Genomic DNA, 12,419 nt, shown 5'->3' with positions numbered 1-12,419 from the left:
TGTTTGATAACCAAACTCTACTTTGAACTTCTCCACAAATTTCTGGGGGAAAGGAGGTACCTACAAATCCATGCCACAACTTTCAGAGATTTATTTGAAATAAAGGATGCAAATGTGAAGTTCCACAATTTTACGTTGGTTTATCATGTAAAATCTCAATACATTAAAGTCTGCATTTATGGCATTTAATACATTTAATGGGATATGAATATTTTACTAAGTAATGACAATATTGAATATTCTATCAATAGTTATCAACAAAACTTTTAAATCTCTTGATTCACTCATCGTTTTGATTTTCAGATTTTTAAAATAAATATTTGCTCCTCTGCACTTTCAGTTTTGTTTGGCGATGGGTGTAAAACATCCATGGAAGCAAAGGAGAAACTGAAACCAAACCTAACTGGGAACAGTAAACAAAACATTTTAATAGTGGCAGAACCAGTCTACAACAGTTCCACAGAGGTTGCAGAAATATAAATGGTTTAAAACTAGACACTTATTTGATTTTGAGTGCTATAGACATTTTCATTGTTTCCCCATTTTGAAGTGTTACTTAAACTTCAGAAAATTTTTTTAGCAATTTGTGTTCTGCAAATTTGCAGAAATTCCATTTAATCAATTCTAAGTGAAAAGGTTAAAGGGGAGGTTTCATGTCAAATTTCTTCCCAGGACCCCTCCCCTGCACCTTCTCCACTCAGCTCCTCCAGACTAGCTGCAGCAAATAGCAAACACCTGGTGGAACTCTGGTGAGCTTATCATAGAAACTACTTCTCAGTGCAACGCCCCTAAGAACATCTGTAAATGGCATACTAGACGAACTTTGTGATGATGTGCTGAAGGAGGAGTATCGGAAGGAGCAGGAGCTTCTTAAAGAGACAAGGGCCAATTTCAAACTGTTACATTGCAAAGTTATATTTCTTTTAAGTTAAGTTTGACATATAAAACATTTTTATAACAACTGAAGGTAACAGTTACTTGATTGTGCGATAAAATTGCACTATGAGCCTGGGAAATACATAACACCATCCTTTAACATTTAGCAGACATGAAGCCTTCACAGAATACAATCAATTTGCTCATTGTACATATATGAGGCCCCTTTAATGTCTGAAAGCATGAGCCATTATTATCAGACTGATTCATTATGACACAACCCCAAACAGAGTGTAAATCTGCTTAAATTTGCTCTTACTATGTCAAACGGCATCACGTCAAGACCATCGCTCTGAATATTAAATGGCACCATATTAACAGCCACAGTTTGAACCTGTTGCTTTTGTGTTTCCCATGCTGTCTAATGATCCCCCTCCCCTACTTTTCCTTCCAACCTCCAGTAGACAAATCCTTCAGCTTTAATGCCCAGACTCAAGGGCTGCAGGTGCACAGGCCACAAAAGGGAATACAGGGGAGCAGTGGAGGAGGAGGGGGTGGGATGGGAAAGAGAATGGTCAGTCGGAAGATAAGAGGGAAAGGAACAGAGCCTCCTACCCTGGTTTAACCTCTACCACCATCCATCCTTCCCTCTGACCCCAACAAAGTCCTCTATTTCCCCTGCGACACCTCTGTTTTGCTCTGCCAAATTTAAGACGAGAGCAAAGTGTGATTGGTGCTGCCTGGTGCTGCCAGGCCTGCAGGAGAGTGTGTGGCTGGAGACAGGAGAGGCAAGCTGGCCATGTGGCGGGAGCGGCACTTTTCTTCTGAGGCACCAGAGGAGCAGTAATGACTTAGCACTACAGCTGTGCCTACCGAGGCTTACCAAACCCTGCCCTAGAGTGGCCTCACAACCAAATCTGAACATGTTTGTCTTCTGTTCACTGCTTCTGCTGAGAAAATAAGAAACCATGAGGGACAAAGTTTTTACAAACTCTGAAACTTTCACAAAAAATAAATAAACTCTTAGTAAATGCTCAAACAGCACGTATATCTTTTAGGATCAAATGGGAATGAACATAAATTCCTTCTTTTTGTTTTGTATCTGAACAAGTTACTATGACATACCAAGAAGATTCACAGCAAAGTTATGAGTGTGTGGATTTGTTCACAAACATCACATGGTGACTATAAAACTATTAAAGAGCTGAGCAGATGCATGGAAAAAAATCAATATGTGGATGTGTCAGAAACAAAAATGTGGTAGTTATTTTTGTACCTAAAGAGGAATGATCAAGAGTCAGCACACAATTTAAGTCATTACAACTAAAAACTACTAATCAGGCCAGAAATCTGGGTGAAAGGACTTGAACATTCAGAGACGCACAAAGACGATTACAAAGTCAGCCTTCTATCACTTAAAGAACATTACCAGGATTAAATGACTAATATCATAACAAGATCTAGAGAAACTCACTCATGCGTTTATCTTGCTTTAGTTGCATTGATTACTGCACCAGTGTCTTCACAGGTCTGCTTAAAAAAATCAATCATCTGCTTCAAAAATCAATCAGTTGCAGCTGATCCAGAATATTGCTGCTCATATTCTCACTAAAACCAGGAAGATAGACCTCATCACCCCAGTTCTGAAGTCTGGCTCACTGTAGCTCATGGAATAAACTTTAAAATACTGTTGTTAGTTTATAAATTACAGAATGGCTTAGCACCAAAACACATTAAAGACCTGTTGTTGTTGTATCAACTTTTAAAACTTTTCAGGTTTTCTGAATTAGTCACACCTCGGACATCAAGAACTGCAGTCTGTTTTTTCAACTTGTCATTGTTTTCCTTTGCTTTGCCACTGCAGTGTAATGTTTTTGTTTTATTTTCCTTGTTACTAAAAATGCGCTAACCAAATAAAATTGCCCTGCCTTACTTGTAGTTTTTAAATGTTGCTGCAGGATTTTTAAAGAACTGTGCATAAGTAAATGTGCTGGAGGTTTGTTTCTATTAAACGGGAGTTCTACAGTACTTTCTGATGTCACTATATGCATACTCATCATACAAGATGTATGAAATAAGCAATTCCTCCTCTGATTTTTTACATAAAAAAAACCTGTCATTTTATCATGCGTGTGTACACACTCGAGAGATACTTTACATTCATTACATTGAGCTTCCAGAGAGAAGTGTATCCAAAGCAAATCAAAACAAAAGAGAGTGACACATAACAGGGCAATGTGGGACTGAATGTCAAACCCAGGAACAGTTTGAAATTAAGACTCCGAAAGATGGAATTTGAAAGAGCAATTTTAACTCCTCAATAATCGAAGTTACCCTGACATTCAAGTATATAATTGTTAGTTAGTGTTGTACTATGTTCATACTATGGGCAGTGGTTGGGTTTGTTTTCCACCTAATTTTAAACGTGAAAAAACCCAGCAAGAAATAAAATACAAGATAAAAAGGAATACAATGGTCTATATTCTCTCATAAAATGCCATAATGTCCCTGCACAGCCAATCAAAATCAACAAATGATGTCATTAATAAGAAAATGTTTTGATCGTTATGTATTATGAATAGTTATGTGACATGAATCAGGGTTCTACATACCAATCAACATGTGTCTTCCAGCATTAAACTGCTTGTTTACAAATGTGTTTGCTATTTATGCATTTTCTTGATTATGTTTGAGTTGATGAAGTATATCTTTAGTGTTGGTAATGTTTTGGAGTGTTATATTTTGGTCTCAGAAAGGTTGTGTTTTCTAGGATGTGTTTTTGATGTTAATTTTAGTTTTCTCATTGTGGTTTTTAATACTTTTGTTTAACTTTTTATTTGTTATTGCTGTTTTTTTGTTTTTTGAAATAGGAAGATACTCTGTATATGCTCACTTGTGTATTAAGTAATGTATAATTTAGTTACAGGTGATTTTGCACCTTTGCCGAAGTAGATTTTTCTGGGTACAAAAAGAAGCTGTCTGTCTATAATTTATAATTTTCTATAAGCAAAGAAATTTGTATTCCACTCCAGTCAATAATATCTAAAAATGAGACATGTCTTAAAGTTATTTTGGTTTCATAATAAGTCATAATTTCTCTTGCCACATGTTACAAAAGGCAAATAAAAACTGTTTCGATGCCAACTTTAGATTTAAACTATTTAATTAATGATGCATGGTCCTTAATAATGAGGTTGCGTTCTACATAACTAGTTGAATAATCCTCCTCGGGATAATATAATGCTTTTGTTCGGTGTGTTCGACAGTAACCAATGATGTGTCCACCAGGAGGTTCTGGACATTTTCTGTGCTCCAACAGGGGGTCAAATGGGTTTTAAAAGCTACTATACCCTTCTAACAACGCTTCATTTAAAACATTTATCAATTAGCTCTGAAGAACTATCTGACTCATAAAAGTGCAACAAAAAGTCTTCAGTAAATGCAAATCTCTTACTGATGAGGATCTTGTCACATGGAGATTATTTTTCTGCAGTCATGCTAGGCTGACATCAACTTGCTTCCTCAAGGTTTTGATAGAACTTGTTGATTATTCGGTGTATTACATGCTTTCTTTGAGTTTCAGTTATTATGGTGTTGATCTACTTTTTATGTCTTTTTAAAAGAGCTGACAAAATTCATAAATACACATAAAAAACTCATAAAGGCATAAAAACAGGGGAAGAAGCTCTTGGAAAATCCTTCTTAATAAACAGCATCAGTTTTCTCCAGACGTGTTCAGACTCTCTCTTTGGTTTTAAGGCTAAATATGTTTTTCTCCATAACAGATTTATCCAATTATGTTCATCCATTGCTTTAATTTTGGATAATCTGTTTTTGGCTAATTTCTGGTTATAAACATCTTGTTTGCCAAAATCATTGATTTGAAGAGATATTGGTAAATTTTTATCATTTTTATAATTTCTCACACTTAATAACAGTAAACTACGAGTCAGAGCCAAAATAAATGGAAATCGTGTGTTATACAGCTGTCAGGTAAAAATTACTTGTGAGATTTGAGCATTTTCGTGATCATAATTAATAATTAAAAAAATAGAAACTAACTGATGGGACATTATTTAGGGACATGGATGTGAGATGATTTGTCAACATAAAAGTAACCTACAAAACTAAACTTGCCTATAATGCATAACACAGCTATGTTATGCACACACAGAATAAAGTCATAGTATTACAATTTTATTTACATAATATTATAACTTTATTCTTCAAATAATGTGACTTTATTCTCATATTATTACAACTTTATTCTTGTGTTATTTCCACTTTATTCTCATAATATTTTACTCTCATGATATTACATTATTATTGTAATATTATGACTTCGTTCTCATCTAAGTTAATAATTGTAATATTATGGCTTTATTCTCGTAATTTTATTTTGTTTTATTTTTTTTCTTAGTGAGACCCTAATACTCCATTGAAAATTTAGGCTAAACTAGTTTTTATTTTTTTATTTTAGCAACATATTCCTTCAGACTGGAAGTGATATTTCCACTTTAGTGTGATGCAGTTAGTGTCCTGAGCTGTAAAAGAGAATCTGTGGAGTGATTTAAATATAAGGGTGATGGCAAGGAGGCCTTCCAACATCACGTCGGTAAACATCATCACCAGACATAAATTCTCAGAATACCACTGGAAATTCTTGGTCAGCACTTAAAAAGAAGTGAAGATGTTTCATTGATAACTGAGAAAAGAATAAATAATTTTACATAGATGTCTATCCAAATAGATTTTTTTTTTTTTTCAAAATTGACACACCTTTGGATTGTTTTATTATCTTTTGAGAGTTGCGTGTCTCATTTCTTATCAGAGACAGACATCTGTGTTGAACAAAAATAATTTTGAATCTACACCTGCCAGTGGTATGAATCATTAGAGCACAAAACGTACTTGTTAGGAATTCCCACAGCTACAGCGGTGCTGCTGACCTCTTGGCAGCCTCCCTGACTCGAGTCTATCTTGTCTTTTCAATAGATTGGGTGAGCCGGTGTCCCTTCTGTCCTACAGCTTCCTCAGTTTTTGATGGCGGTTTTCATTGTGCCAACGGAATATAAATAATGTGACCCTTCTGCTGATAGATAACCTTTGCACAACTACGTTCTTCTGATTCTTTCTTTTTTCTTTGCAAACTAAAACTTTAGCAGAAGAATGTAGATGGACAAAAGTCAGGAAAGTCCAAGTAGCATAATTAAGCTCCTTTTCAGAGCACAAAACGTGTTTGTTGGGAATTCCCAATTTACTTAATGTTAGATGTGAGCTCAAAAAGACAAAAATGAATGGATCAGAAGGTTATATAGCATTCTGTTTTTGTAAGTTTGAGCAGACCTAGTAAGATTTGCACCTTTGTGCAAATATTTTAAATATTAATATTAGAATATATATCACTATATCAGAAGAAATCATCTATCATTGTCTTTTTTAATCCTAAAAATCTTGTGTTTTCTGTACTGTTTCAGAGCCATAGATTAGACCCTTAATTCAACCAGAACTACTGAGCAACATCTTGATGATAGTAATATTTAGTGGAGTAGCTTACCGTAATTTCTGGACTATAAACCGCTACTTATTTCCTACACTTCGAACCATGCGGCTTATAGCCCGGTGTGACTTTTCAGTGGATTTTTCTTCAACCGCCTGTTCTTTAGCAGGAAATGAATCATTGGAAGTCAAAATTGGAAATTGGAAATCAAAGAAGAAAGTGCTAATTTTCATTTAGAACAAGCATATGCTAGCAGCAGGTACGGCGAAGAAGCTCATATGATGCAGCTTTTAAGTTGAGGGCTATCAATCTGGCAGTACAGGAGGGAAATAGAGCCGCTGCACGTAAGCTTGGCGTGAACGAAACCATGGTTCGGCATTGGAGATGGATGACTGCGTCCTTAATAAGTCCAGCAGATTTACTAGGACGCTGCCCTCTCTGCGTCTGCGTCCTTATAGAAAATCGAGAGCGGCGGAGATATCAGCAGCTTATATATGTACGTTTCCAGTTGTTTTGTTTTTTGTTTTATTTTTTTCAAACAATTTGTAGGTGCGGCTTGTAGTATGGTGCGCATTATAGTGCGGAAAATACGGTAATTACATTTACTCACATCAGATATAAGAAAATGTTAAGAAACTACATTTAATTATCACTTGTCAAAGCAAGTAAGAAATGGCTTGTTAAAAAAGAAACGTTGGATCGCAGATTACTCTCAAAACTGTAAAAACAAAAAAAAAGTTTGAAAAGGTAGACGGGCAAAAACACTATTCCTACATTTTGTTATATAATTTTTGACTGTATTTTTATGTTTTCTAAGTTAGTAGGTGCATTTCCCTCAGTATTTATTCTGTTTTTGCTGTATTTTCAACCCTTGTTTCCTTTTTAGAAAATAAATAGCAGCAACTTTATAATAAAGCTTCTTCTGCTCTGATAAAATTAAGTTTGTTTTTGTCCAGCTAAATCAGGACAATGAATCCTAAGAAAAAGAAATCTGCCTAAATAACTATTTGCCAAAAGTGATTTTTTAAATTTATTTATTTTTCTGCCCAAATCACTTTTGACAAGAAAAAATCACTTAGGCCTTTAGCTTAGGACAGTGATGATATTGCATGGTACATCTTTGTGCATCTCAATTTTCCCATCACCTGTTGACTAAAAAAAATCCCTCTCTTTGCATGAATAGTAGAGCAGAGCGCATCCAATCCAGCTGGTTCTCTGTCATACATACACAAACACTCAAACCTGCCTATGTTACTCGAGCTGCAGAGCTGGGAACACACCCTCCGGGACAGGAATAACAGGCCACTCAAGAGTATGAGGACATCTGAGACACAGTGGCACCATACTAACATGATGACTCTTTAACGTCTCCTTTATCTCCATCCTAAGACTCGTCCGACTCCCCAGCAGCTACTGTTTACACCAAGCACAAGTCAAGAGCGAAAGCAGAAAATAGACTTTCTTAATTCTGAGTGGCTAAAGTCCACTAGAAAGCCAGAGAGGAAGGTCTCTTGTGTGCCGAGAGCCTCATATTGAATAAGGATCGAAATTTACATGACAACTTAGGAAAAATGCTTTTTCATTACTCATTCATCCCCTAAATCAGTTTGCTCCCCCACTCTTTACCTCTGCCTGAGCTATTAAATCACCATCTTGACCCTGCGACCTGGAGCCGCAACCATAAAGAGCCCCCTGTGGGTCAGAGGCCTGATTGTAACATTTGAATATGAAATAAGACTTGGTCGGGCCTAGAAACAGCCCCATGCACTGAGGCACAGGCTGACCCCCAAGAGGGAGAGGCCTTCCTCAGCAGCCTCAGGCCCAGAGGCTCCGTCTCTTCTCTCCGAGAGGATTTACTTGGACTTGAGAAGAAGAGCGAGGGCGAGAGAGAGAGGGGCTGAGGTTGGGAGAGGTGGAGGGGATGAGAGGCCGACAGAGAGGAGAAAAAGAGAGGGCAGACATTTGAATAAGACAAGAAGCAAGTAGTGTTTGCATGACAAAGGAGCCCGCCATCTCCCCTGATTGGTGTCACAGTGCGGCACTAAAGCCATGCAGGTCCCCCGGGGTGGGGTGATGTGTGAAGCGCAGGCATGTTTATGCACCCAAGGTGTGATGTTGAGGAGGGATGCGGGGGCGTCGTCAAGTTTCGGGCATACGAAGTTTGTGCGCATATCCTTGAAAAGGAGGAGAAGGTTTAAAGAATTGTGAACTCTTCAAACTTTGATTTACTGTGAAGAAGTTATGCTATACTGTCATCGTATTGGGATATTTTGTTTAAGTATGAGGTAGATTGCAATAATTCTTACTCAACGTCTTAGGAATTAACCATTTCATCGCACAATTTCATTACTCTAACTTGCAGGACAGTCTTTGTACCTGGAAATAGGTTTTGCACTTTTGCATGCATTCAAAAACTTAACTTGGGAACAACGTTAACTGTTTGATAGAACTTTTTTACATAACACCAAAGGTTGTCAAACTTCCTGTTCAAAGGTCCAAATCAGGTTTCTGGGTAAGATTAAAGGTTTAGAAAAACATCAATGAGCAAATCTCTCATCACTCTTTAAAGCTCACAAAGCAAAAGAAATACGACTTTATGCATACAGTTACTTCATTGTGACGATAACCTTCTCTTTTTTTGTTACACAAAAGCTTAATGAGGGCTAATTTTACAGGAATCCAAGTCAGCCAATTGAAAGTGTAATACAGGGAACAATACTCCAATAAAAACATACTGACAAAACTGTTTAATGGATGATTTTAGCACAATAAATAATCATCATCTGAATTTCTGTTATATTTTTATCCTAAGTATTACCATGTTTATGGACATAAATTTGTCGTCTTTTCTCAACCAACAGGGTATTGACTGTATGCTTTTAAAAAAAAATACATATGGCAGAAATTCTCTAAAAGATGCTCTGACCCACAAAAAATATCCACATACGTCAAGTATCACAACTGAGAGAGAGATTTTCACTAGAGGTTTCTGCAGGGCATTTAATGTAATGATTTCAAGACAGAATAATGAGTTAATGTTTCCTGTTACCATGTCCAGCAAATTAGTTTTTAGTCCATTAAAACTTTTCTCTGAGGATGTGTGTGTGGCCTTCTTCCACCAGAGGAAAAGCATAAGAGAAAATACAGCAGGTCTTCTAAGAAATCATAGACTTTCCTAAAGAATTAATGTCAGAATCAAACATGACATGTTAGATGTTAAAAAGTATCAACTCAATTAATGTGGTTTTTGACTCACAAGAATAAGAAAGAAATAATGTTGAAACAACTTAGACACAAATTACTTTTGTACAGAGTAAACTGAGTGTAAAAATGCCCTATCTGCCTTCAGTGAGATGCATAAAAAGTGTGTGATCCTGCGGTTAATGCATAAAAGTGTATTTGGTATTGAAGAGATATTGGTCATTTTTTTCACATAGTTTTTCTTGGATAAATCAAAGATATCAAACCTGAGGATTCTTGTCGACCTTGCAAATCAAAGTGCACTAGGTGTGGATCTAACTTAAAGAAAATGTTGTTCTCCTTTTTCCTAAACAGAGTACTTATTAATGAATTTTAATTTGCATTAATGCAATGCCGTAATAACTAATGACGAGTCTTGTTGCAATAACAGCGTTGGGGATCGAGATCAAAATCTGAACTTTGAGAATCAGTGCTTAGTCACTGTTTCAATCCTTTTTACCATCATTGAAGAAAGAGAATGTTAAAATCTTTCTAATCTGTTGCCATTTCCTTGGTTTTCCATTATAAATTAAGTGATTTTGATTTTAAAAATCTTAGCTGAAGTTATAAGAAATGATACAGTCAGAGAAGGATTACAATTATCCATTAATAACACTATCTTACTTGGGCCTCCTTATCTTTGACAGTTCAATTTGTCTTCTAACTTGTTCTCTACCTGTTTTGTTTTCAATCTGAATGTTAGGTGTGAGGTTCAGCACCATCACTGTCTCCTCCTGCTGTGCAGTCAGAGTCGTAAGCTACTGCAGGTGGATCGCTGGCTCCAAGACGTCCTCTCCCTCCATCTCCCTCTTCCTTCGTAAACCTTGGAAGGGAAAAGCACAAAAACAGAGATGACTGGGGATCACAGGAACAGGCAAATCCAGGGGATATGAGGTGGATTTCACAGCTCAATAAGTTTGGACAATTTGTTTACAATCCTCTTTATTGCAGATCCCCACGGGAGTAGGTGTGTGTGTGTGTGTGAAGAAACACTTTCTCTCTGAGATTCTGCAACATGGAACGGTAGAGACGGGATGCAAAGTCAGTGTATTAATAAAAATATGAGGTCACAATTTGGAGGAAGATGAAGGAACTGTGAATGAGAATTAGTGAGGGTTTATGACACACACACACACACACACGCCGAACCCCCAGTGTACTAAGCCTCCACAGGCTCATCTGGAAACCGCCGCTGGCCCTTGGGGACACACCTCCAAGAGAGATGGCCCGACTAACTCTCCATGGCAACTAATCAATAAGTGACAGAGTCAGTCACGACTGACCCGTAGCCGAGCGTCTTCCACCTCCCCCCACGTTCCCAGGGATACGATCCCCAAAAACCACATGTGCACGCCCCCACGCACGCACACAGGCAAAAGTTCAAAAAAGTGCCCCAAACTTGGCCAAAAACATTCATCTTCTCTCAGATTCAAACACAGACTCAATTTTTTTTTTTCTCAAGTCACAAAGCATATTTTCATCAAATTGCCATCAGATGTGGGTACGTGTTGCAGAATGAACAGTGAGATGTGATCAGAGGGTCTCTGATGGACTACAGTCACCACACATGGCCATTGTTTATCTGTCAATCCGTGTTCCCTTTCACTGTCCTCAGCATACACTAATCAATATCTGTGGCCTAGATGAGAGGCCTAATCTTCCCCCTTGCTACCCCCCCTATGTCCTTGCCCCCCTCAGCTCTGCATTGTCTAACAGAGGTCCCATACACTCCTCATAATGCCTAAAGAACAGCACATACACCAGCTCACATACACTTGGCCCAATTTTTACAGGACACCCTGGAAGGGTAAAAAAAAATCTATATCTTAGCAAATTTCAGCTCTACATGCTCCAGTGTTCATAGACAAACATGCGGTGCAGAAAAAGACCATCTGCAGCAGATAGATGTTTCACACTAGAGTGAGTCAATCGGTTTCACATCAAAACCAAATGTTTCCATCTATTTGCCATCACGACTTACTCGCAAAGAAGTCGCTTTATCCTGCTGCGAACTACCAGTGTGTGCGCTTTTGTGGTTTTCTGCAACCACATTTACAAGCAAAAACAAGTTCAAGAAAAGCTTGATGATCTCTAACCGAAGAAAATATCAGAGGAACCAGAGAAAGAAAGAAAAAATAAATCAGATTCGTCCCGTTTCAAGTCGTTCGTGCGATTTGTATTTGCTCTATTTGGGACAAAAGCCACGGTAATCCTGACTCATATTTGACAAGTCTCATATTCACACACACCTGCTGAGGCAGAGTAAACACGCCTTCAGAGTCAAACACCTTAATGGATGACCTTTGCATTAAAAGCTGAGCCGGGATAAACCCGAAGGCAGGCACCGCTGACACGGTATAAAACAGAGACGTGCCCACTCTGGGCGTGATTGATGAGGAGAAGCCACATCATAGCTAAGTTGTGTACAGTATGTTCAGTCTGTACATGGGTCGAACAATAAAATAGCCATCAGACTCCTCCATTAAACCAAATGTTACATTTAAAAAAAAAGATTCTTTCATAGTTCCTTGAAAGCGTTTAGTTTGTGCCATTGTTCGAGGGTTATTTTGAAGTTTCGATGAAATTGAAAATGTGGTATCATAATTTTTCTAACCAGAGTGTAACATTTGATAAAAATCTGAAATAACTTCCAAAAGGATTCATATCCATTGAACTTGTTGACATTTTGTTACGCTGCAACTGAGAACTTTAACCTGCTTTATTTTGGATTTTAAGAGCAACACAAATTATAACTTTAAACGTTTTTCCCAAAAGAAATCTAAAAAGTGTGGAATATAAACGC

General features: G+C 37.4%; 1 long non-coding RNA gene across 2 annotated transcripts in view; it reads right to left on the bottom strand.

Moving 5' to 3' along the window:
- The window catches only part of LOC111607171, a 54,254-nt gene that overhangs the window by 25,619 nt on the left and 16,216 nt on the right, over positions 1-12,419 (bottom strand). Inside the window, exon 3 of one of the 2 annotated variants that reach the window (XR_002752317.1) lies at positions 10,293-10,439. This is a non-coding gene — a long non-coding RNA (uncharacterized LOC111607171). The remainder of the gene's footprint in view (positions 1-10,292; positions 10,440-12,419) is intronic. The other variant, XR_002752318.1, reaches the window with a different exon arrangement.

The sequence above is a fragment of the Xiphophorus maculatus genome, chromosome 23, assembly GCF_002775205.1.
Source record: "Xiphophorus maculatus strain JP 163 A chromosome 23, X_maculatus-5.0-male, whole genome shotgun sequence".
Lineage (NCBI taxonomy): Eukaryota > Metazoa > Chordata > Actinopteri > Cyprinodontiformes > Poeciliidae > Xiphophorus > Xiphophorus maculatus.
Note: the sequence above shows the minus strand (reverse complement) of the source record. Positions and strands in the feature narration are given on the sequence as shown.